The sequence below is a fragment of the Hippopotamus amphibius genome, chromosome 1 (assembly GCF_030028045.1).
Source record: "Hippopotamus amphibius kiboko isolate mHipAmp2 chromosome 1, mHipAmp2.hap2, whole genome shotgun sequence".
NCBI classification, from domain to species: Eukaryota; Metazoa; Chordata; class Mammalia; order Artiodactyla; family Hippopotamidae; genus Hippopotamus; species Hippopotamus amphibius.
The window spans coordinates 56,739,811-56,762,456 of record NC_080186.1 but is presented as its reverse complement, the minus strand read 5'-3'; the positions used below and the strand labels follow the sequence as shown (position 1 = coordinate 56,762,456).

The window sequence follows — 22,646 nt, the reverse complement described above, 5'->3', positions numbered from 1 at the left end:
TATGCAACTCACTAGCTCTCTATTGTATTTTACATTTGGTAGTGTATGTATGTCAATGCTACTCTCTCACTTCTTCCCAGCTTCCCCTTCTCCCATTGCCCCCCACCATTCTGCACCCCCCACCCCACACCTCGTGTCCTGACGTCCATTCTCTACATTTGCTTCTTTATTCTTGCCCTGACACTGGGTTCATCAGTACCATTTTTTTTAGATTCCATGTATATGCATTAGCATATGGTATTTGTTTCTCTCTTTCTGGCTTACTTCACTCTGGTTCTGGCTCTCTTGATCGCCTCGCTTCTGTTTTCATTAACTTCTTGTTTTTGTCAATGAGGGTATAAGGGTGTGTGTTTCGAGATGAAGGCTGTAAGGCCACTTAGATACATTTGGCTCTGAAACATGATATATATTATTACTTACAAATGAGTAAAACACATTTGGAGTCTTACTTCCAGCTTCCATGGTGTGTAATTGCTTCATGAAAAGTACTTTAAAAATTATATTCCATAAGTCTAATTCACAAAAGTATAATATTGGAAAAGGAAGAATGATTAAAATGGGTTCTTAAACTGAAGGCAGTCAATGAGACTTGATTTAACTGAAATGAAGTTTTCTTCAGTTTCTATTAATTTAACTCCAGAAAAAGTGGTCTAGCATCTTGTTTTAGAAATTGTGCTTCTTTGTCACCTAGTGTACTAAGCTTTGGGTCTAGTGAAAATTCTGAGAGGCAGAGTCTCATTTTCACATCCTGCTACTCAGCATTTAGTGAAAAACCACAGCTGTGGATGAACCAGAGTTCTAAACAGCTCAAACTTGAAGCGGTTTCAGTTCAGAGATATGAGTGCAGTTCATCAGGAGAGGAAAATGTCTGTACAAAGGAATAATAGTCCTTTGGGGATAAACTTCATAGGCTTAGGGAACACTAGAACTGGAGAGAGTATCCAGTGCAACAAAATGTTTGTGAAAACAAGGCAAAACTAAAAGCATCTTGGATATTGCAGAGCACAGAAATAAACAAGATAAAAGAATAGGCTTTGGAGACTATACAAAATATAAGGCCGTAGACCTCGATTGCTTCTAGGCTATAATAAATATGTCACTTTGCTCACAAGCTGGCGTGGAGGTGTATCACCTGAGGAAATTCAGCCTTAGTGTATCTGGAACATGAGGTAAAGGAATACTGAAATTCCAGTTTTCCGCATCTGGATTGGTGTGGTGAAGACATATGTATGTGTATACCTCCCTTAAACATCTCTAGCACTTGTCAGTGATGGTCCATTCAATGTTGAGGAATGTTTAATTTGTCACTAGGGCGTCAGGTGTCACTGTTTAACTGAGTGCTCAAGCTAAACTCTCTTTAGATCCCACTTATAAAAGGAGAAAAGTTATTTCTGGTTTAATGTTTCCTTTTACCATTCTTGGAGTGTCAGAGAGTTCACATGATCAAAGTTCACAGACTTTAATATTGTTGGGTAGGGGTTGGGGGGAAGGTGTCCATTAGAGCTATGCCGAAAGAGAAAGCAGGATCTGATACACACCGAAAGCCCCAAGTGTCTGTGCATTCATGCACCGTAATGGAGGTCTCATTCAGTGTTGTCCGTTCCTCTAATTGTTTTGGATCTACACATACTTCACCAGAAGTGTTTACTTTCTCATTCTCCTCCATTACTTTTTAAGAATATTGGAGCCTAATAGTCATATCACAATTGTAGAAGTATAATGCAAATCTTATACTGTGTAATACTAGCCCACCTAATTCCCACATGAGAAGTAGTTTAGATATCTATCAATTAAACTGCTATCCTCTTGTGTCTTGGGTCTTACTTGGATATGAGAAAAATAGAACTGCAGCCATCACTTGACAAGAGCTTACTCTGGTTCAGCACAAAATTTCTCTCAATATACCCAGCTCAATTCTACTCCCTATTTTGTGTCCTTCACATATACCCAATACCTTATAATGATGAGAAAACAAAGGAAAGTCTGCTTGCTAATGCAGCCAAATTTGGAGGAAAACATGTACATCTCTTTTCAAAGCTATAGCTTTTCAGTTAGCTCCTTGTCTTTGCTGGCTAAGACCACAGCAGAACGTTAACACATCCCTCCCAAGATGAGCTTTTTTTCAATTCTTGGGGATGAGTTTGGCTACTTACACAGTACAGAATGAGCTTAAAGTCACGTGACATGGCTCTACCACAAATCACACAATTAATTCAGAATTTGCTCACCCGGTAGAACTGGGAAATGTGAAATTTCCTAATTTAGATCACTATACTGTGGTTATGTAAGAGAGTGTTCTTATTCTTAGGAATTTCATATTACAGTATTTAGTGGTAAATATGCAAGATTTCTACAACTGACTGAAATATTTTAAACACTTAAAAATATGCATTTATAAAACTCAGAGCTCTCCAGTGGATCCTTCCGCAATGATGGAAATATTCTCTATCTTCTCTGTCAATATTGGTAGCCAATAGCAACATGTTACTATCAAGCACTTGAAACATGGCTTCAGTGATTGAGGAACTGAGTCTTTAATTTCGTTCAATTTAATTGTATGTGGCTTGTGTCTACCATACTGGACAACACAGATATAAACATACATAGAGAGGAAGAAAATGAATACAAATGGAGTAAAGAATAGGTGAACCTGTATAAAGAGTACGGAAATTCTGTGGATTATTCTTGCAATTTTTAAATTTTTCTTTAAGTTTGAATTAGATATATTCATATGTAATTTTTTGAGTTACAAAAGGAATACTAGATAATATACCTATGTTGATGAGACTTCTGCTTTCAGAAAGATGAAGTAGAAGTACTTTTCCCTATTCCCCCACTGGGAACAATTAAAAATGCTGAAAATTATAAGTAAATCAAACACTAGAAAATCATATGTAGACCAAAAGTTTGGGAGAGTAGTGAAGACTGACTTGGGCCTTTGGGAGCCAAGGAATGTCATATTGGTAAGTTCCCTGGGTATCTTTCTGAGTCATCTATTTCAGACTTGGTGAAGGAATAGCTGACAAGCCAGCAATGCCAACAGGTAAGGAAACAAAGTACCCCAATGAAACATGCTTTCTTTAACCAAAGGATCAGGAGAGAGGTAGCTTAGTGACAGAAAGGAAAGTTTAGACAGAAACCACTCTACCCCAACTGAATACCACAAAAAATAGTGGACTTCCCTCTATTTGCCATAATAAAGGCCAAATAGAAAGCCTGGGTTAGCATCCTCACCAGCTACAAGGAAGCACTCTAACCCCCTATTTATGAGGGTGCTGTCAGAGTAGTGCAACCTAAATGCCTATCAATAGATGAATAGATAAAGAAAATGTGGCACATGTATACAATGGAATATTACTCAGGTATAAAAAGGAACAAAATTGAGTTGTTTGTAGTGAAGTGGGTGGACCTAGAATGTATTATATATAGTGAAGTAAATCAGAAAAAGAAAAACAAATACCATATGCTAATATATGTATGGAATTTAGAAAAATGGTACTGATGAACCTAGTGGTAGGGCAGGAATAGAGATGCAGATGTAGAAAACAGACTTGAGGATACAGGAGCGGAAGGGGAAGCTGGGATGAAGTGAGAGAGTATTATTGACATATGTACACTACCAAATTTAAAATAGATAGCCAGTGGGAGCCTGCTGCTGAGCACAGTGAGATCAGCTCAACACTTGGTGAATACCTAAAGGGGAGGGATAGGGAGGGTGGGAAGGAGGCTCAAGAGGGAAGGGATAAAGTGATATATGTATACATATAGCTGATTGACTTTGTTGTATAGCAGAAACTAACACAATATTGTAAAGCAATTATACTCCAATAAAGCTGAAAAAATAAAAAAAATTATCCGCACTCTGGCTGTGGAATTTACAGGAGTTTTAATATAACCAGTGTACAGATAATTTTTGACTCACCCTCGTAGTTATGATTCTCAGAGGAATGGGAAGGAATGTATTTTGAGCTAAGGTTCCCTTTTTCTGATTGTAGAAGGTATTCTTGGAACTGTGGGTAGGGGGGTGGCTAAGAAAAAGAGAGAAGAGAGAGATGTTGGGTGGCCTGGAAATGAGATAGTCATTATCTAGAGGGATTTTATAGAGAGAGAAGTTTGAACTTCCACTCACATCTAAGAGGGTGAGTCAAAAATCGTCCGCACCCTGGTTATATTAAAAATTCTATAAATTTTACAGCTAGAGTGTGGATAATTTTTGACTCACCCTCGTATTTTGCAGAGGCACAAGCACACCCCCTCCCAGTGCCCAGGAGTCCCATCAGTGGCCACAGCAATGTAGCCTCCACGCAGTGGAGAACTTTACACCATCTCCACCCTGAAGTTAATTGTCCCAGATCTCCCTTATTGGAAGTCATTATGTTACCCAATGACCACTTGGCAGGAGTGATGCTTAACTGTGCTCCATGGCTTTGTGCAAATGGGCTTTGTTCACTCCCATTATATTTTTCCCATGTTCACTACACTGCAACTCTATCCCAGGACCAAAGTAAATTCTTGAGTAAAAGCATGGGGCTGAGGATATCTAGAGGGGGTGGTGTATGCGTGGGGAAAATTCTACCTTGAACAGAACCTGTCTCCCCATTGTAAAATGCATCCCAAGTATACAATTACAATCTCGCTCGAGTCAATATTCATGATTTCAAATATAGGATCCAGTTAGAGATCACGTTAATCATTAGTACTATAATTAAGAATAAATTGAATCACTCTGTAGGTAAAACACTGCCTTCATACTTTATTTCATCTTTGCAAATTTTATGAATAAATGAAAACGCAATTCTCATGATTTCAAGTTTAGTTTAGTGGCAATTGTTTGACATTCGGAAGATGCACATTTAACTTGTTCCCAGCAAACAGAAGCTGGTTAGGAAATTATATTCTTTGGGTTTTTAGAGTATGTTACACTCAATGATTCACTGTTTCGCTTCTGGATAGCTTTCATCTCTTCATGAAGTTTCATGCTCCTCTTCTTGAATCCCTCCTTGAGAAGTCGTTCCTGTTCCTAAAAGGGAAAGGGGAAACTGAACTCACACAACTTAAAATGTTTCCCACGTTTTCTAAATTATTTCATACCTACATTAATTCCTCATGAGTTTTTGAAAGTTATATTTGAAATTTTTCCTCCCTTTACTTCGATTACATCACTCTTTCTTGAGTCTCCTATGCCTGTCCAAATTTTTCTGGACTTGTTTTAGGTGCAGAAATGTTCTACTCTTATAGTTTCTAAAACATTTGTGACCCAGAATTATTTTCTCGACCTCCTTCACCCAGATGTAACACAGTCTCTCTGGAAAAACTGACATTTTTCCTCCTCAACTCATCTATGCAGTGTGAACTCCCACATACACATCTAAGAAGGCAAGAAAGTTGGATGAACTCCAATAGGAAGGTTATTTCATGATTCAGAATCACAGCAGATGTTTGATCAGGGAATTCAGTACAAGTTTCCAAGATTTGATAGCAGAGATGGTAGAAATAAGTCTAGGAGATCAAGCCTGCCCTGGTCCATACTGTATTTCTGGGTGGACATCCTGACTCAACAGACTGAGGTAGGGTCTGGAGAATGGGAAGGTACTGGCAGCCTGAGTATTTAATTATGTGGTTAATTGTGTAGATGGTCATGAATCTTACTACTCATTAGGGTGTCTCCAGAAATAAAGTCATACAAGGTATGGCAGAAAGAATGTCAGTAGGTAAGAAAGGCCAGATATTTTTCCACAAGGAAGGACCCAGAAAAGTTACTTATCTCTCATGAATTGACAATTTCCTCTTTTGAAAAATGACATGTGGATTTGATCACAGAATGTCTGTAAAGCCACTGTGCAGTGCCTGGCAATGAATAGCTATGGTTTATTAGTGACTTATTAATGAAGGATTCTATGAGATTTTATAGAATCTTTAGTAACCAGAGATGGTCAGTCCTAGAAGCTGTAAGAGAATGAAATGTCTACTAGTGTTGGGGCTAGAGAATTCCTTAAACTGAACTAATGCTCTAACTTCTAAGCAGTACTTTTTTTTAAGCTGTATTACTTTATTGGCGTAAAGCGGTAAAAAAAAAGTTTCATGAACATTTATTGTACATTCCAAGTGAAAGGCACCATGCCAGGCACTGAGGGAAATACAAATGAAAGACTCAAACTCTTTTCTTGTCTTTCCTACCATAGTAGTGGACTCAGGCACAGAAATACAAGCTACTTTGCAAGGCAATTTTTTTATAAGTACCATATTGGATGCACAATTAAAGTATTATGAGAACAGAGAGAGAAGATTCATTAAGAATATTTTTGCTTCAAAGACCATTACACCTAATTTTCTGGTTTATGATGTCAAAGAGCCGTAAAAAAATATAATACACAAGGTTGAAGAGAACATTTCATCAGCCTTATTGGGAACAAAACTGTTCTCCAAATGGAAGCCATCACCTCACACCTAAGCAACAGGCAGAGAACACACAGGGCCACCAAAGCACAATGGTGACTTAGTTTCCAAGAGACTGTAGAGCAAACTGCTTACAAACAAAACAGCTTTTTAATTACGGTGTAACATACATAAAGTGCACAAATGTTAAATGTATAACTCGATAAAGTTTTATATATGTGTGAGTGGTGGTAACTCTTAAATGTAAAACCAAATAGTGACTGACACACAAAAAGAGCTCAGTTAAGTACTAGCTGTTGTTTCACCTGCCACTCTGACAGGTAAAAAATACAATCTTGGTTTCATTTGCATTTCTTTGAGAAATGAGACTGAACATTTTTTTCCTGTGAATTACCTGTTCATGTCCTAAGGCCTTTTCACTATTGATAATATTAGTCATTTTTTAAAAACTAATTTGTAAGAGCCCTTTATTTACTAATAACACTCACTCTGCCTTATATTGCAAATGTTTTTCCCAATTTGTCCCTTGACTTTTAAATTTCTTTGCCATCCACTAGTTTTAAATAGTTATGAATTTTATGCTCTTTTCCTTTGTGATTTCAAGCTTTGATGTTCTGCTAAGCAGTATTTTTGATTCAGCACAGGAGAAGATACAATGGAGATGACACAGTCGAATACCTGAAGTTTAAGGGCCAGAACCCTCTCTTGTTCTGCCATTAACTGAGCCCTGTCCTTTTCCATCTTCTCAGTCAGTTGTTTCCCATGTCCTGATAAATCCTTTCTTTCTCTTGCATCATCTGCTCATTCTTCTTTTGCATATCCTCCAACATTTCCTTTGTAGCTCCTACAGATTCAGACTTTATACTTTCCACTTAGGAAGAAAAATAAGCAGAAAGCATGAGATTTAAATTGTTACAGCCTTATTTTGCTTTTTACCCTTTCTGTTTGCTTGTTTTATTATTATTTCATAGAGAAAACTTCTTGTGGTAATTTTTGCACTAAGTAATCAGAAGACAGATTAACATAAATACCAGTTAAAAAAAATCCCCCGAACGATGAACTATACTTGCTATAGTAATATTCCAGGTGGACTAATGTGGCTAATATTAACATTGCTAGCGGTTTCCAACTATCTAGAGTGTTTTCAGCTGTTCTCATCTTCGATCTCTTTTTTCCTTTACTGTAAGTGACTGATCACCCTGTAGAAGTGCATCAGCCACATCCTCCTTGGAATCCAAATATTTCTTCAATGTCTCCTCTGCCTATTGATGCAGAAAAATTAGAATTAGGAAATAGAGACTATGGGTTAAAGTAAAACCTAGCAGTACATTTTTAATTCAATTTTATTTTACCATCCATTTTAGAATTTAAATACCATATCAAACTAAATTGGCTTAAAACCCAACTATAGATCCACCCTCAAATTTGCTTCATTCTCAGTCACCATAATTTTAGAAATTTAATTAGTAAATCTCGTCTTCTAATTGTATGGGTTAAAAACCTTACAGTTATTTTTCACATCTTTTCTTCCTCACAAATCCCAGGTAGCATCATCAGCTAATGGTGTTTGCTCTGACTTCAAAATAAAACCAAGCAGAGCCCATCAATTGTCACCTGCTTCTCCCAAGCACCCTGGTTCAAGACATCATCACTTCTTGCCCGGACCACGGCATTAGCTTCATAATTGGTCTCCCTACTTCCTACCACCCATGCTCCTCTATAGTCTGTTTTCCTTAGAGCAGCTAGTGTTGTGTTATATTACCTTAAAAAAGATCACTTCACACTGGCCTCCAGGATACTACCTGGTTTAGTCTCTGACCTCTGAACATCCCTCTGACCTCACCTCTTACCACCTCTTCCTTTGCTCACTGCCCTCTTGCCACATTTCTTGCCATTCTTTAAGCATAAACCAATTTATCCTTCTGGAATTTTCTGTTGTTTGAAATATTCTTCTTCTAGATGCCCACTTGGCTCACTCCCTGACTTCTCTGAAGATTCTGCTACGGTACCTCACGAGAGAGGCCTTCTTTAAAAACCTACATATAAAATAGTACCACATTTCCTTCCTCTCCTATGCCTCTTGTCTACTTTGTTTTTCTTAAGGGCACTTTTTATCACTGTGATAGTGACTTCCAGAATCACCCTAATATTATTCCCTCCTTTGCCTTTGCAACAGGATGTTTATTTTTTTCACCAGGGCACATTGATGGCCATGATAAAATTTTGCATTTTGTGTTCAACCTCCTTGGTAACTGAGGTGGCTATATGATTAAAATATGGCCAATACCTCTTACACGGTGTTACATGGTGCTCTTTGCAAATCACATTAAAGAGAGCTGACCCAGAGACCTTTTATTTTTCTGATTTTCCCTCTCCTTTTCATCAGTAATGTGGAAGTAGTGGGTGAAACTCCAGCAGAAATCTTAGCCCATAAATTGACCTTGAAGATGGAGGCTGGGTACTAAGGTGCTGGAGCAGAACAAGGAAGGGGCCTGGGAACAGGATGTCATGGAGTTGTCATAGCAGCCTGGACTCTCGCTGCCTTTCTTCTTATATGTAAGAGAGAAAAAAATTTTGTCTTTTTAAGCCACTCTTGTTTTGTTCTATTTTGTTTGTTTTTTAAATGATATGTACCCAAACCTAATTCTAACTGATATAACCTGAGTATACTGGCACAGACGTATAGTTAAGAGCACAGAGTCTGCTATAAAAGTTTCCATTCCAGCTGTACCACTTCTTAACTGTACGTTCACAGGTGAATTATTTTACTCCCCTATGTTGCCGGGAGCCGTCCGGGGATTGCCTGAAGGCGCAGGCAAGGCCGAGCACTCTGGGAATAACCTGCAAGGCGGGATTTCCAGTGAAGGCATCCTTGGTTCGGAAGGAGCTGCAAGGCAGGCATCCTGGAAGTACCAGAGTTCTCCGAGAATTAGTTTCACTATGAGTTTCCTCTGTTTACTTCTCTTTCTAGGAATGATGAGCTCTCTGGGTGAAGGGGCGCCTACGCCGCCTTCAAGAATGGTGGCTACCCCCCCTCCCCCCGCTTTCTTGGTGGTGTGGAAATTCTATGGGCCACAAACTAATCACATGTAGACCCTTAGGGGACCCGGGTAATGGAGGCATGTTTAAACTTATTATCCCCACCCTTGGGCCATGCTGGCAATTCGGCCGTAATGGGCCATGCATTGTGATCAGGAATGCTGCCTCCCCCAATCACAATTATCCCAAACCTCTGCCCCCTCGGCCTCACGAGAGCTGGCAGGATGCACACGCTAATCATCATAGTTTTTAGGATAGGATAAAAGTATAGGAACTCAGGGACTCCGGTGAAGTGAGGGTCCGTCAAACCAAAGCTGCCTATAAAATATCCCATGCACCCTTCCCTTATAAGAACGGAATATTACGGTATCTATGTTATGTCCATGTCCTGTATGTCTGCTGTCACGTAGCCTAGAGAATGTAGCTCACTGATTAAGCTTAACCTGCTAACAATGTGTCTGTCACGTCAAGCCTGTGGCGCCTGAGAGGCCTGCCCTTAGAGATTGTTATCCTGTGTTCCCCTCCCCCTTGTAACCACTGGAGGGTTAAAACAAGAATGGTAATGTTATGCATGGGGAAAAAATGTTCGATTGTTTGTGGACAAGAACGTGAAGCACTGATGAGAACTGATGATTACATAGAAGACTCATCACCTGACTAAGGACAGGCCCCCGGCGGAGTCACTGGGACATTTGGGGGAGGGATATGGGGCCCCTAATGGAAAAAGCCACATAACAAGATGTAAGATATATAAGACCCAAGCAAAAATTAAAGTTACTCGCACTCTCCTCTTCTCTGCAATTCCACTGCCTCCTGTCTCTTCCTTTCTCGCCGACTCTACCCCTCCCAAGGGACTCCCTGGATCCTGCCTGGGCTGGACCCCGGCACTATGTCTCAATTTTTTATTTATAAATGAGGATATTAATAGTATGTACTTTATAGTGTTTTGGTGAGGACTAATTGAGTGAAGCCGATTTATTTTCTGAAAAAAAATGAGCTCTATCTGTGTTAGCTGTTATTATTATTAGTTTTGTCTGTAGACTATAATTTATTTATTGCTGATGATACTTTGAGAGAAACTGTTTCCTTTTAATTGCCTTAGCTCCAGAAACTTGACAAGATCTGGCATTTAGTTAGTCATGAATAGATAATTGTTGGATGATTGAATGACTAAATTATTGAATAAATTCTACAAACAGTTTTGGGGGCTCCATCTGTGCTTCCAAAGAGGAATCTGCTATTCATCCTATGGTAGTCTCTCCTATTGAATAAATCAGTGAATGGATCAATGAAAGGCAGAGGCACTGTTTACCAATCACATTTTGGTTGTTCCCACTGTGGTTTGAAGGTGTCACCTCAGCCAGTCCCCAGAAATGGTACTTAGCAGGTAGTTTACCTGTATTCCCTGTCTGGGGACCTGATAATACTTATTCTTCAGTTCGTCCTTCTTCTCAATAAATAGATGATAACCTCCTGGTTTAGAAAATGCTCCCTTTTTCACGTGTTCATATAGAGGATGTAAAATATCCTGAATTAAAGCCATGCAATAATCTGATGACGCTGTCACATTCTGCTTACAAAAGTCATTTCTCTTTTGTTCTAAGCTATCCTGTGAGTTGAAAAAAAAAGCACAGATAGTACAGTAAGGCACGACAATGCTGTTAACCACACGCAGATTACTGGGAAATGCTTCTCCTGCAGAGATTATGGCAGATAAATAGGGCCATACATCTCACCATACTGGGAGATTCTAAAAACAGTGCTGATTAAAAAAAAAATACATCTACTTCTCTGTGTGATTATCTGAAGCTTGTTTCCCATACTTTTCTTGCTTCAGAGCATGATTCTCAAAGCAGATACACTGTTCCATATGAAACTTCTCTTTTCAAGTCCCTAATTTATGAATCATTTAGACCAAAAGTGTCGAGTAAGACAGGCCTGTAGGGAGTTCCTGGTTCCTACGCTTTGTGATTTTGTGACACTCAGCTTTTATGAAATGAGATTTCCTTGTTGGTACAACAGGGGAAATTATATCCATCTCCCAGATATCATGTAAGGATTATATGTGGTGATGTAAAGTGTTAAATTCAGTGAGTTTTCCATAAATGCTCATTGAAGGGTCACTATTATTGGTACATTCTGTAAAATTATAACATTTTGCATATGTTCTCAGTATAATTTTAATGAAGGTAATGGTTATTGTACCGCAGGTATTATCAGTGTTGAGAAAGCCTAGTAGAACAGCATATTTACCTACATTCAATCAATGAAGAGATTTTCTATATCAAGCTTTTTTTTTAATCTAGAAAAATAAGTGTTCATTGTCTGCTGACCTTCACTATTTAGTTTCATTAGAATCTCTGAATGCAGGAAGGTATGATTTGTAAAGTCCTGCCCTTGCAAGCCAGGGAAGGGATAGTCATCTCTCAAGGGATTGATTACTTGTCATGCAACAATCCTTCCTTAACTTGGAAGGACTCAGACTTGTGTCTTCAAGTTGTATTCTTATGATGATTTCTCTTTCCTGTCTTTCTGAATTTTACTGTTGCCTTATATTAAACACAATATATTTTTAGAGTTTTCAAAAAAGAAGTGAATCCTCTCAGATTATTATCAGGGACATGAAGGGACTGTGTCTTTAACTTTTAATGAAAAAATAAATTAAAATAATCATATACAAATACAGTTTTACAGTTTACTTGTTTCTTTAAAATATGGCATCCAGAGAGTGGAAATTAACAGAAGAGGATATTTGTAATAACCATAGTTGGTTACAGCACCATAGTCTCTAGGAATAAGGCTAGGAGCAGTCTATTCTTTTAGTAAAGATTGCAAATGAGTACATATAACTGAGGGCTGCTGTCTTTGGGTCTGGGAGGACTACTCACATCAAGAAAGGCCCAGATTTTTCTGCCTCTCATGAACCAGAATAGCACATATACCCCTAATTTTTTCTGGAACACTTGGTCCACATCCTTGAAGGAGTGCTTCATGAAGACTTCAATGGCCTCTTTCTCACTGGCCCTGTGCAGTTCTAGCAGCTCCTGGAGGGTTTCTGTTGGCAGCTGTACCTTCTGGCCCATCTGCTGGTCATAGTGGACAATGGCCTTTTCCATTGCAGCCATGTTCTCAATCCTGGCCAAGGCCAGGACTGCATTCTCAATGCAGGGCAGATCCCCACTGTTGATGGCACTGACATAGGTCAGTACCAGGCTCTCTAGATCTACAAAAGGGAATTTAAAAAATAGTGACTCTCAGTTGGTGAGAGAGAGGTAGAAACTGCATTATTTTAAATACTGAATGTAAAGTTAATTCTTTTGAATCAACTGCTGTATGCTTTTCAAGTGTCACAAACAATAGTTGTAAAGATTTTTTGAGATGAATAGTGAAGAAATGTTTTGTTAATCTCTAGGTTCACAGAAGTTTAAAGCTTCCCTTTCTTCCTCCTTCCTTCACCCAAAAGGAAGATGTTAGAATGAATGGATTAGAATAAGGATATTTGGTGGACAAGAGATTAGGTCTTGATCTTTCTTATCTTTCCTATATGTCCCTTTTGTCTGCCTTCTTTCCCTTTCCCTCCTCACTTCTAATTTATGAAAAAGGTCAAGGAGACAGTTTAGTGCACAAGTATACACGAGCACGTGTATATATGTGTGAGCGTATGCATACATGTGGTGCAGGCCACTAGTCCTGCATCTGGCCTAAATAAGAGGGTTTTTCTAGATATTCTCTCATCAGAGCTCCACACAGCATGACCAAATTGCCAGGGATTTTCTGGTTTTAGCATTGAAAGACTTACATGCTAGGAAATCCAAGTCTTGGGCAAACTGGAGGGGTTGGTCACCCTACAACTACCAGTTTGGGGGACCCAGTCCTGGGCTTTCTCTTCTCTTTCTATAGTTTTAAGTACCACATATATTTTAATTTCCGGCTTTGGCTTGATTGTGAAGCTTTAGATTTGTGTATTTAAATATCTGGATGATAGCCCTTCTTGTACACATCAGAGGAAAATACTAAGTCATCCATATCTAAGCAACTTCATCCACTCTGGAAAACTATTCCTTCCCCAGGTATTTCTCTCAGGAAAAAATCCATTCGAGCAGTTGCTTAAGCTCAGACCCCTGGAGTCAAGCTTGATACTTCCTTATCATTCCTTCCACACACCCATATGTCCTCCATCATCAGGGCTTACGGATTTGACACTCAAAATATGTGTGGATTCTGTCCATTTTGATAATCTTCGGCGCCACAATCTTAGCCTAGCAGAATCCCCATTTATTGTAATAATGTTGCAAATATCACTTGTCTTCTCATTGCTCCTTTACATCCCTCTAACACATTATCAACAAAACACTGAGAAGGGTTATTTTAAATATAAGTTTGATAACTTTGTATCTTTGTAATTCTTCAAGATCTTCTCATTGGAGGAACTCCTTGAGGTCATGCAGCAGTCCTTTCAGGTACAGTTCACTGCATACTTCTCCAGCCATAACTCCACTCTGATTCACTGTACTCTTGTTCAAATCACACTGTCTTTCCTTTACATTCTTGAAGTTGCATAGTTCTTTCCTGTCTCAGGCCATCTCCAGTGATATCATCTCTGCAAAGCTATTTGGACTTTTCCAATCAATCCCTACTCATTTTTAAGTTCTCATCTTACATGTCACTTTCAGAGAAAATTATTCTCTGTCTTAGAATCCAAATTATCTCCCACCTGTCTACACCCTGTACTCTCTCATAGCACCCTATTATTTTGATTTGTTGCGCTTATCACTATTTATCATTATGATTAAATTCAAGTATTTTTTGCCTCTATTGTGCTGGAATGAGGCTAGAACTAAAATATTTTAATCCACCACTATGCCCACTGGTTGGTGCATGGCAGGCATTCCTACTCAGTTCACATATTTTTGAACTGATAAGCAAAACAACTGTTCTAAGCTTAGAGGCAAAGCCTTACATACACGGAGTATTTGCCTTTTCCTGACTTTGTCAACCTGTAGTTCTCGAGAAGGAAATATCATAAATAGGGAGCTGCGAAGCTGGTGGAGAAGGTTCCTACATGAGACCTGGATTCTAGCTCACTTCCTGTATTCACTTGGTTTGTGTGAATATTAGATAACACCAGAAGTAGTTTTAGTTCCCGTGTAAAATTCACAATGTGACCCTTGTGGTACGCTTTCCTTGGCATCATTAGACTCTGTATTTGTCAGAAGTAAACCCTCATGCTTCCCACTCCTATTGTCTACAATGTGCAACAGGAAAGTCCAGGTGAGGAGGGGGAGTGAAAGGGACTCTCGAGGCCCATTGACTATGAGGCCACCTGAAAGAGTCTTGGCCATGGAATGACTGAGGATGTAGAAGCAGAAGTCTTCAACTTGTTCTCTGAATTCAGGGTTCAGATCTTCCTCTTGTAGCTGCTCCAGGTAGGCAAGGTACTTCCTATGAGCAGGGCGGTCAAAGATGAAGCACTTCTTCTCGGCGAAGAACTTTCAGATGCACAACCGAGGTTCATTAAAGCTTTTAGTTTCTTTATCAGTACCTAGAGGAATAAAAATTAAAAGTAGTACAGCTTCGGGCTGAATGCTTCAATATATGACCCTTCAACTTTGTAATTTGCATAAATCCTATACAAAGAGGTAAGAATTAACTAACCATGCATCAGACCAAAAAATTAAAGTGGTAGAGAAATGAAATTTCTTTCCTTCTCCAAGAAGGAAGTAACGTAAAATTAGATCCCATTGATTCTTCTAAGGAATGTTTCATTTCCTCTAACAGAACAGCTGGGATAACAAAGTTACGAACTTATAATTTTCAGCACCTACATAGAAATGGTCATTCTGATATTGTTTTCTCTTTTTTTGTTAGCCAACCATCAGTCCCAGTAACCTGGCTTTAGCATCAGTGAATGCTCCAGGTACTCATCAGCAGTGATGGGTTGTCCATTAGCTTCCAGCTCCAGCGAGAAATGTCTGAGTCCACACAAAGTCTGGAAAGATGCTTACAAAGTCAGCTGAGTCTTTGACTTCATGTTGACCAGGTGAGGATTTTGCCCTGGTTCAATCTGTCAGCTCTGTCACATGGCTGAGATGCTAACATAGGAAAACTGCAGAAAACGAGTAACAGCTTTAATGTTGTATATTCCACAAAAGCTATCTAAAATATTTTTTCTTAATTAGTATATTCACTCATCCCACAAACGTTTATTGAGCAATTACTATGAACCAGGGGCTGTCCTAGAGACCAGTAACATTGCAATGAGTGAGAAAAGGATACCATCTACAGTCTAGTGAGGGAGACAGTGGATAAACATGTAAACCAAAATATAATAAAATCTGAGTATTGATCATAATTGTCTTGAAGAAAAAGGAACCCAAGCTAAAGGTTAGAGAACAACTGTGAGCGTCTGCATGTGGTGCTAGTTTATGTGGTGGTACAGGTAAATTCCTGTTGAGGTGTTCATTGAGCAGAGCTCTGAATGAACTGAGGGAGCCAACTATGCACTGACTCACAGAAGGAATATTCCCAGCAGAGGAAATAGCTCCTGCAAACTCTCAGACAGGAAATCACGGAGTGTGTCTAACATACAGCAGGCAGGCCAGCGTGGCCAGGGCAGAGGTCCTAGAATGGACAAAGTCCAGCCTATCTTAGCCCTGTAGACCACAGAAAGTGTTTGAATTTTATAATACATGTAATGGGAAGCTATGGAGAGCTTTGGGCTGAGAGGGAATAGGACCTGATGTTTGTTTTTAAAAGATCATTCTGGCAGGTGTTGTATCTGTGAGAAGCAAGAGTGTAAACAGAGAGATCCTTAGGTAGTTAAGGAGGTAACCCAGAGGAGAGAAGATGGAAGCTTAGACTGGAGTTATCACTGAGTAAGCGGTAGGAATTAGGCAGCCTAGGCAAATACCTATGACAGTGGAGCTGACAGGACTGTGACCAAGAGTTTGTACGATATAAAGAAAGGAATCATTCAGGATGAATCCTAAGTTTTTGATCCAAAACGCTGTATGAGTGCTGTGGAAATTTACTGTGATAGTTAAAGAGTGCTTTTGATAAAAAAAAAAAAATTGAGTTCTGTTTTTTACATGTTAAGTTTCATGTGATTCTTACACATCTAAATGGACACTTGTAGGCAACTAGAGACACGATTTTGTGCCTGAGAGCAGTGGTCATGATTGCTTACACAAACGTTATGGAAAATGACATAAGGTGCTAGTGAAAGCCTTGAGGCTGGATACGATCCCTGAGGGATTGAGAAAAGGAGAATAGAAGCCCAAGAATCAAAGAGCTACAATAGTTAGAAGCCAAGAAGAGAAAGAAGATGCAGCTAAGTAAACAGAGAAGCTATAGCCAATGAGGAAGGTGGATTATTAGGCACGTGTGGTGCTCTAGATACCAAAAGGGCCAAGCATTTTAGAAAAGAAGCAGCGATCAACTTTACTGAATGCTACTGAGAGGTCAGTGAGTATGAGAATTAACCATTAGATAGAGGACCATGAAGGTAACCTTGACAAAAGCTAATTTAACACAATGCTTGAAATTCCATTTATGGAAATGTTGGAGTTGCTGATAATGACGAAAGCTAAGTAAAGCAGGAGAGTGGAGGATTAAGATGAGGAGGTGAGGGGACTGAGAGACCAGAGTGTTAGATGAACGTCTGTTGGTTGTTAAAGTCTCTAAGAATACAACGAACTAGGAGCTAGGATGTTTAACAAATGAAGGGTGTGTTTACAGGGAAGTAGGTAGGTGACCTCAACAAAGGATAGTGTAGTCTCAGTACCTGTGCTTGGAAGGAGTTTCTCTTTTTAATGAGAGGAGAATGAGAAAGTCTCTGGAAGCTGTCATGAGGAGAAAGGAGGTTACTTAAGCTTTCTGGGACCTGTGACATGCAAGTATGGGAGAAAAAATGTCACCATTTAGGACTCCTTGAGAAGTCTGTGGGGGAAATAATGTCCACAGAGTATAGACAGAACTCAGTTGGAAGGAACTATTTAGAGAAGACGATAAGGATATGGAGATTTGCTGAATGAGAACACGAGTTCTAGAGGATGCTGAGGGTTTGACAATGGATATTTGATGGGGGAGGTCATCGAACACGACTGCAGTTTTGACCCTGAGCTGGACCCAGGAACTGAAGGCTGCTCGCCCCTCCTCCATCCTGGGAATGTGCCCACCACTTGCCTTCCCCATGCTGGAAGCTGTGCAAGGACACAGCCTTGAGATAGTAATGTGGCGCTGAGACCATCTGGACTGTGTATTGGCTGAGTCCAGTTAAGGCCTCTATAGAAACTTTTCAAATTTGGTGGGTGGGTGTGGAAATCTATTAACATTTGTCTTCCAGCCACCTAAGACAAGACTCCTGAGTAAATTCCCTTGCTTATTAAACCTGCCACCTGCCTATCTGGAGGGAGCTGCCATTTTCTTTGGTCTCTCCCTGCCCTCCAGGTACAAAGGTCAGTTTCAGATTACACACAGGCAGCTCCTGAGGAGACTGAGACTCAACAAGATGAAGTGAGATAGGGGATGTACAGAGCCTTGTGCAGCTAAGTGTCAAAGGGTAATGTGAGACCAGAGAGGCTGGGGCTTCTGGTGGTGACTGAGGTAAACTGAGATGTTGAGCATAACGGGGTTCACTAAGGAGGGGACTCCTGAATTCTTCTGCAGTTGCCAATCACTATAACTGGTGACAAAATGAAGCTGTTCTTTCCTAGATTTCGTGTTGTCTGGACCACAAAGAGGATACTGCGGTTGGTCCATGGCCTGCTGGTTGCTGGTTCCTATGCTGTTGTACACGAAGATGCCGCTCAGGAGAACTGCCAGGGCAACGATCCAGGAGTCATTCTGGTTGTCTCCCTAGAAGTCGTTGTAGAAGCCACAGAGAGTAACTAAGAGCACAGGATTTCAACTCAGATGGACAGAGTCTGAACCCAGATGTCTCTGTTTAACTCTGGAAACTTAGGTTACTCATTTCCCTGTGCAAATGTTTATCCATCTGCACATGAATTTATATGAAAAAGTTAAATTCATGGTGTAGTGAAATTTAAATAAGGCATTGTATATAACTGCATATGAGAGTGTAAAGCAAATAAGCACTTGATAGTGGTGGCTATTATGATCAGGTAATAGAATTCAAACCTATCTCCTGAACTGAGATTGTGATGCTATTCTGTTTCCATGACACGTCATGGTGAGGAACTTTTTAGACAGTAGCTAAAGTGTGCCCCTTTAACCAGAGTTTTCTAAGACTTATAATGTATGACCCTCTATGTACAAAGCTGTTGTCATCAGATCTCATACTTGGCTTCTCTTACGAATAGCACAGCTGTGGATAACACCATTCCCACCCTCTTTCTGACTTCCCACTGCGAAAAGTCAGACTTGGTTGTATACTGTCTAGTCACGTTTACAGGCGCCTTCAGCAGCCTCACCAATGCATTTTCCTATGATATTAAAGAAAAATCACTTTATTAGCCATTATTTTATGAGTTGCAAAACCTGTCAATGGCCCTCCCTACCCACTCTCAATGCTTATATGTGTGGCCAAGATAGGCAACAATTCTGAAATTAGCCTGTTATTCTCATATTTTCTGTTTACTTTTCTCACATAAGGCTCACTTTGGTTTGCTTCAAGTTTGATCAAGGTCAAGTAAATAAAATAAATGAAAAGAATAATAGATTACTATGATACATTTGAAGCACAAATCAATGAGTGGGACGTGATCGTCCACAGAGGGCTACTGCTCTGGCGAAAGTAGCATTTTTTTGTAGTAGGATTTAAAAGACATATTTTACCTTCTCTCATCCCCCAGGCCCTCGGTGCCAAGCAGAACTAGAGTATGGCCTGTCTTCTCGGGATGACGCACACATCACATCCAGATGCCCTTCGTGTGAGACTGCGCTGTGGAGCCCAGAGAGAAGCCGGCAAGGGGGTGTGGGGTTCACAGAGGGTGGAGGTTCAATATCAAGTGGTTCTGGAAATTGAGACAATGGTTAACAAAATCAACATGAAAAGAGATAAATTAAAACATAATCGGGGACGCGCTTTCGCCATGGCGGCCGGGCTGATCTCTGAGTGGAACCAGGATGCCACTGTGTACACGGGGGGCCTTGATGAGAAAGTTAGCGAACCACTGCTGTGGGAGCTATTTCTCCAGGCAGGGCCCGTGGTCAACACCCACATGCCAAAGGATAGAGTCACTGGTCAGCACCAAGGCTATGGCTTTGTGGAATTCTTGAGTGAGGAAGATGCTGACTATGCCATTAAGATCATGAACATGATCAAACTCTATGGGAAACCAATACGGGTGAACAAAGCATCAGCTCACAACAAAAATCTGGATGTGGGGGCCAACATTTTCATTGGGAACCTGGACCCAGAGATCGATGAGAAGTTGCTTTATGATACTTTTGGCGCCTTTGGGGTCATCTTACAAACCCCCGAGACTATGGGGGACCCTGACACAGGCAACTCCAAAGGTTATGCCTTTATTAATTTTGCTTCATTTGATGCTTCGGATGCAGCGATTGAGGCCATGAATGGGCAGTACCTCTGTAACCGCCCAATCACTGTATCCTGTCCTTTCAAGAAGGACTCCAAGGGCAAGCGCCATGGCTCAGCAGCTGAACGACTTCTGGCAGCACAGAACCCACTCTCCCAGGCTGACCACCCTCATCAGCTGTTTGCAGAAGCACTCCCTCCACCCTCTGCTCCCAATCCTGCGGTATCATCACTGGGGTCTGGACCTCCTCCTCCAGCCATACCTCCTCCTGGCTTCTTCCCACCCCCAGTACCGTCTCCTGGAGCCCTTCCACCTGGGATACCCCCAGCCATGCCCCCACCACCTATGCCTCCTGGGGCTGGAGGACATGGCCCCCCATCAGCAGGAACCCCAGGGGCCGGACATCCTGTACATGGACACTCATATCCTCACCCATTCCCACCGGGTGGGATGCCCCATCCAGGGATGTCTCAGGTGCAACTGGCCTACCATGGCCCTCATGGCTTAGGACACCCCCGTGCTGGGCCCCCTGGCACTGGGGGACAGCCACCACCCTGACCACCACCTGGAATGCCTCATCCTGGACCTCCTCCAATGGGCATGCCCCGCCGAGGGCCTCCATTTGGCTCTCCCATGGGTCACCCAGGTACTGTGCCTCTGCATGGTATGCGTGGACCTCCTCCACTGATGCCTCCTCATGGATACACTGGCCCTCCACAACCTCCACCCTACGGCTACCAGCAGGGGCCCCTCCCTCCACCCAGACCCACTCTCTGGCCTCCAGTTCCCCCTTGAGGCCCCCTTCGAGGCCCTCTCCCTCAGTGATTTCTCACTGTCTTTCCTCCTGTTATAGCCTCCAAATATCAGTTCACTTCCTTGGACCAATCAGAATTGCTGTAGCTCCCAGGGGCTAAGGCGCTAATCCCTCTCAGGCCCTTTTTTATAAGTGTAATTTTTTTCACAGGAGGTTTTATTTTTTTCTGTCTTGGTCCTAAGTGTTTTGCAGATGCACAGAGAAGATAAAACTGAACTCCTTCTTTAAAAAAGAAAACAACAAAACAAAACAAAAAACATAATCAGTATTGATTTTTTTTTTTTAAATTTCTGTGCATCAAAGTACACTCTTTTTTTTTTTTTGGCTGTGTTGGGTCTTTTTTTTTTGCTGTGTGTGGGCTTTCTTTTTAGTTGTGGTGAGTGGGGGCTACTCTTCGTTGTGGTGTGCAGGCTCCTCATTGCCGTGGCTTCTCTTGCTGCGAAGCACGGGCTCCAGGCGCGCGGGCTTCAGTAGTTGCAGCACATGGGCTCAATAGTTGTGGCTTATGGGCTCTAAAGCGCAGGCTCAATAGTTGTGGCGCACGAGCTTAGTTGCTCTGCGGCATGTGGGATCTTTCTGGAGCAGGGATTGAACCCGTGTCCCCCGCATTGGCAGGCAGATGCGTCACCTAGGAAGCCCTAATCAGTATTGATCTTAATGACAACCAGTAAAAGAAGAATGTAGAATATCCAAACTGAAATATTTATTTTACCTTAAAGATCAGTGTAAGCTTGATATTAAACCATAAACATTTTAGTAAATTATTATTATCTATATTTATATATTATATTATTTATTCCTATTTGTACTAACTTTATTACTATTTTACTTCCTCCAAAAGAGTACACTTATACTTTAAAGAGATAATTAAGGCAAAGTGGGAAGAAAGAATTGACTCATCCTCTAGCACGGAGTAACTGTAAGAAGCCCATCACTGAGTTGAAAGTTAGCTTTCAATATTCCTCGCAGGTCTCTAAGTTCCTCTCCCCACATCACTGTCCTCCATGCTGGGAGTGCGGGTGGACAGAAGGGACTCAGCTGGGCTTTGCCGGTGCCACTCACCCTTGTTCTTCCCAGCCAGCCTGTTCGTCAGGTAGGATTTGCCAGTGCGGTAGAGGCCCACAATAGCCACCACCACAACAGGCTGCTCAGGGGCAGACAGGATCTTCAGAGTCTCTGGATTAACCAGCAGCCGCCCATTAACGTTCTCAATGAGGCACTCTGGGCCTGGCATGTGGGTCTCTGAGGCCATGTTCCCTTGTCTGCAAGGGACGAGATGGCATGATTTCGAATTTCCAGACTAAACAGATCAGGGTCTGGGTCAGACTGAGGGACTCAGGTTCCCCGGTGGCTTCCTACTCCCACGGGCAGGCAGTGCTGCAGTCGCCACAGCCCATCCTGTCTACCCGCTCACTGGTTCTCAACCCTTGATCTGCATCTGCATTCACATGTTTTTCACCCAAGACTGATACCTCTAATCTGAATCTCACTCTTGATGACAAATTGACATTATAACAGAGTAATCATAGTTTACACATACAAAACTGGAGTCAGGCAGCCATTGAGGAAGTAGTCTCAGACACATCCCTGCAGCATGGAGAACTTGAATTTTCTCTGAACTGCATCACATCCAAGGACACCATCAGCCTTATTAGGGACCACATCTGCCAGCTGTAAATTTAGGTCTCAAAAACCCCCTTGGAACCATACAACCATTTCAGACACCAAACAATTCTTGCTTAGCAAGTATCCTTACTTTTTTGTCAACTTCAATTATAATTCTTACCAAAAAAACTTATGTAACTAACTGTAGTCTATTGTCTTGATCTTTATAAGCTTCTTCTACTTTGTAGTCAGGCGGAACACAGTTTAAATGCTTCTTGAAGTTCTATCTC

The 22,646-nt window shown here is 41.0% G+C and overlaps 2 pseudogenes; one reads left to right on the top strand and one right to left on the bottom strand.

The window, feature by feature from the left end:
- Positions 1 to 4,757: 4,757 nt before the first annotated feature.
- Positions 4,758 to 22,230, bottom strand: LOC130860266 (guanylate-binding protein 2-like; annotated as a pseudogene).
- Positions 19,488 to 20,836, top strand: LOC130839547 (splicing factor 3B subunit 4-like; annotated as a pseudogene).
- Positions 22,231 to 22,646: the final 416 nt, after the last annotated feature.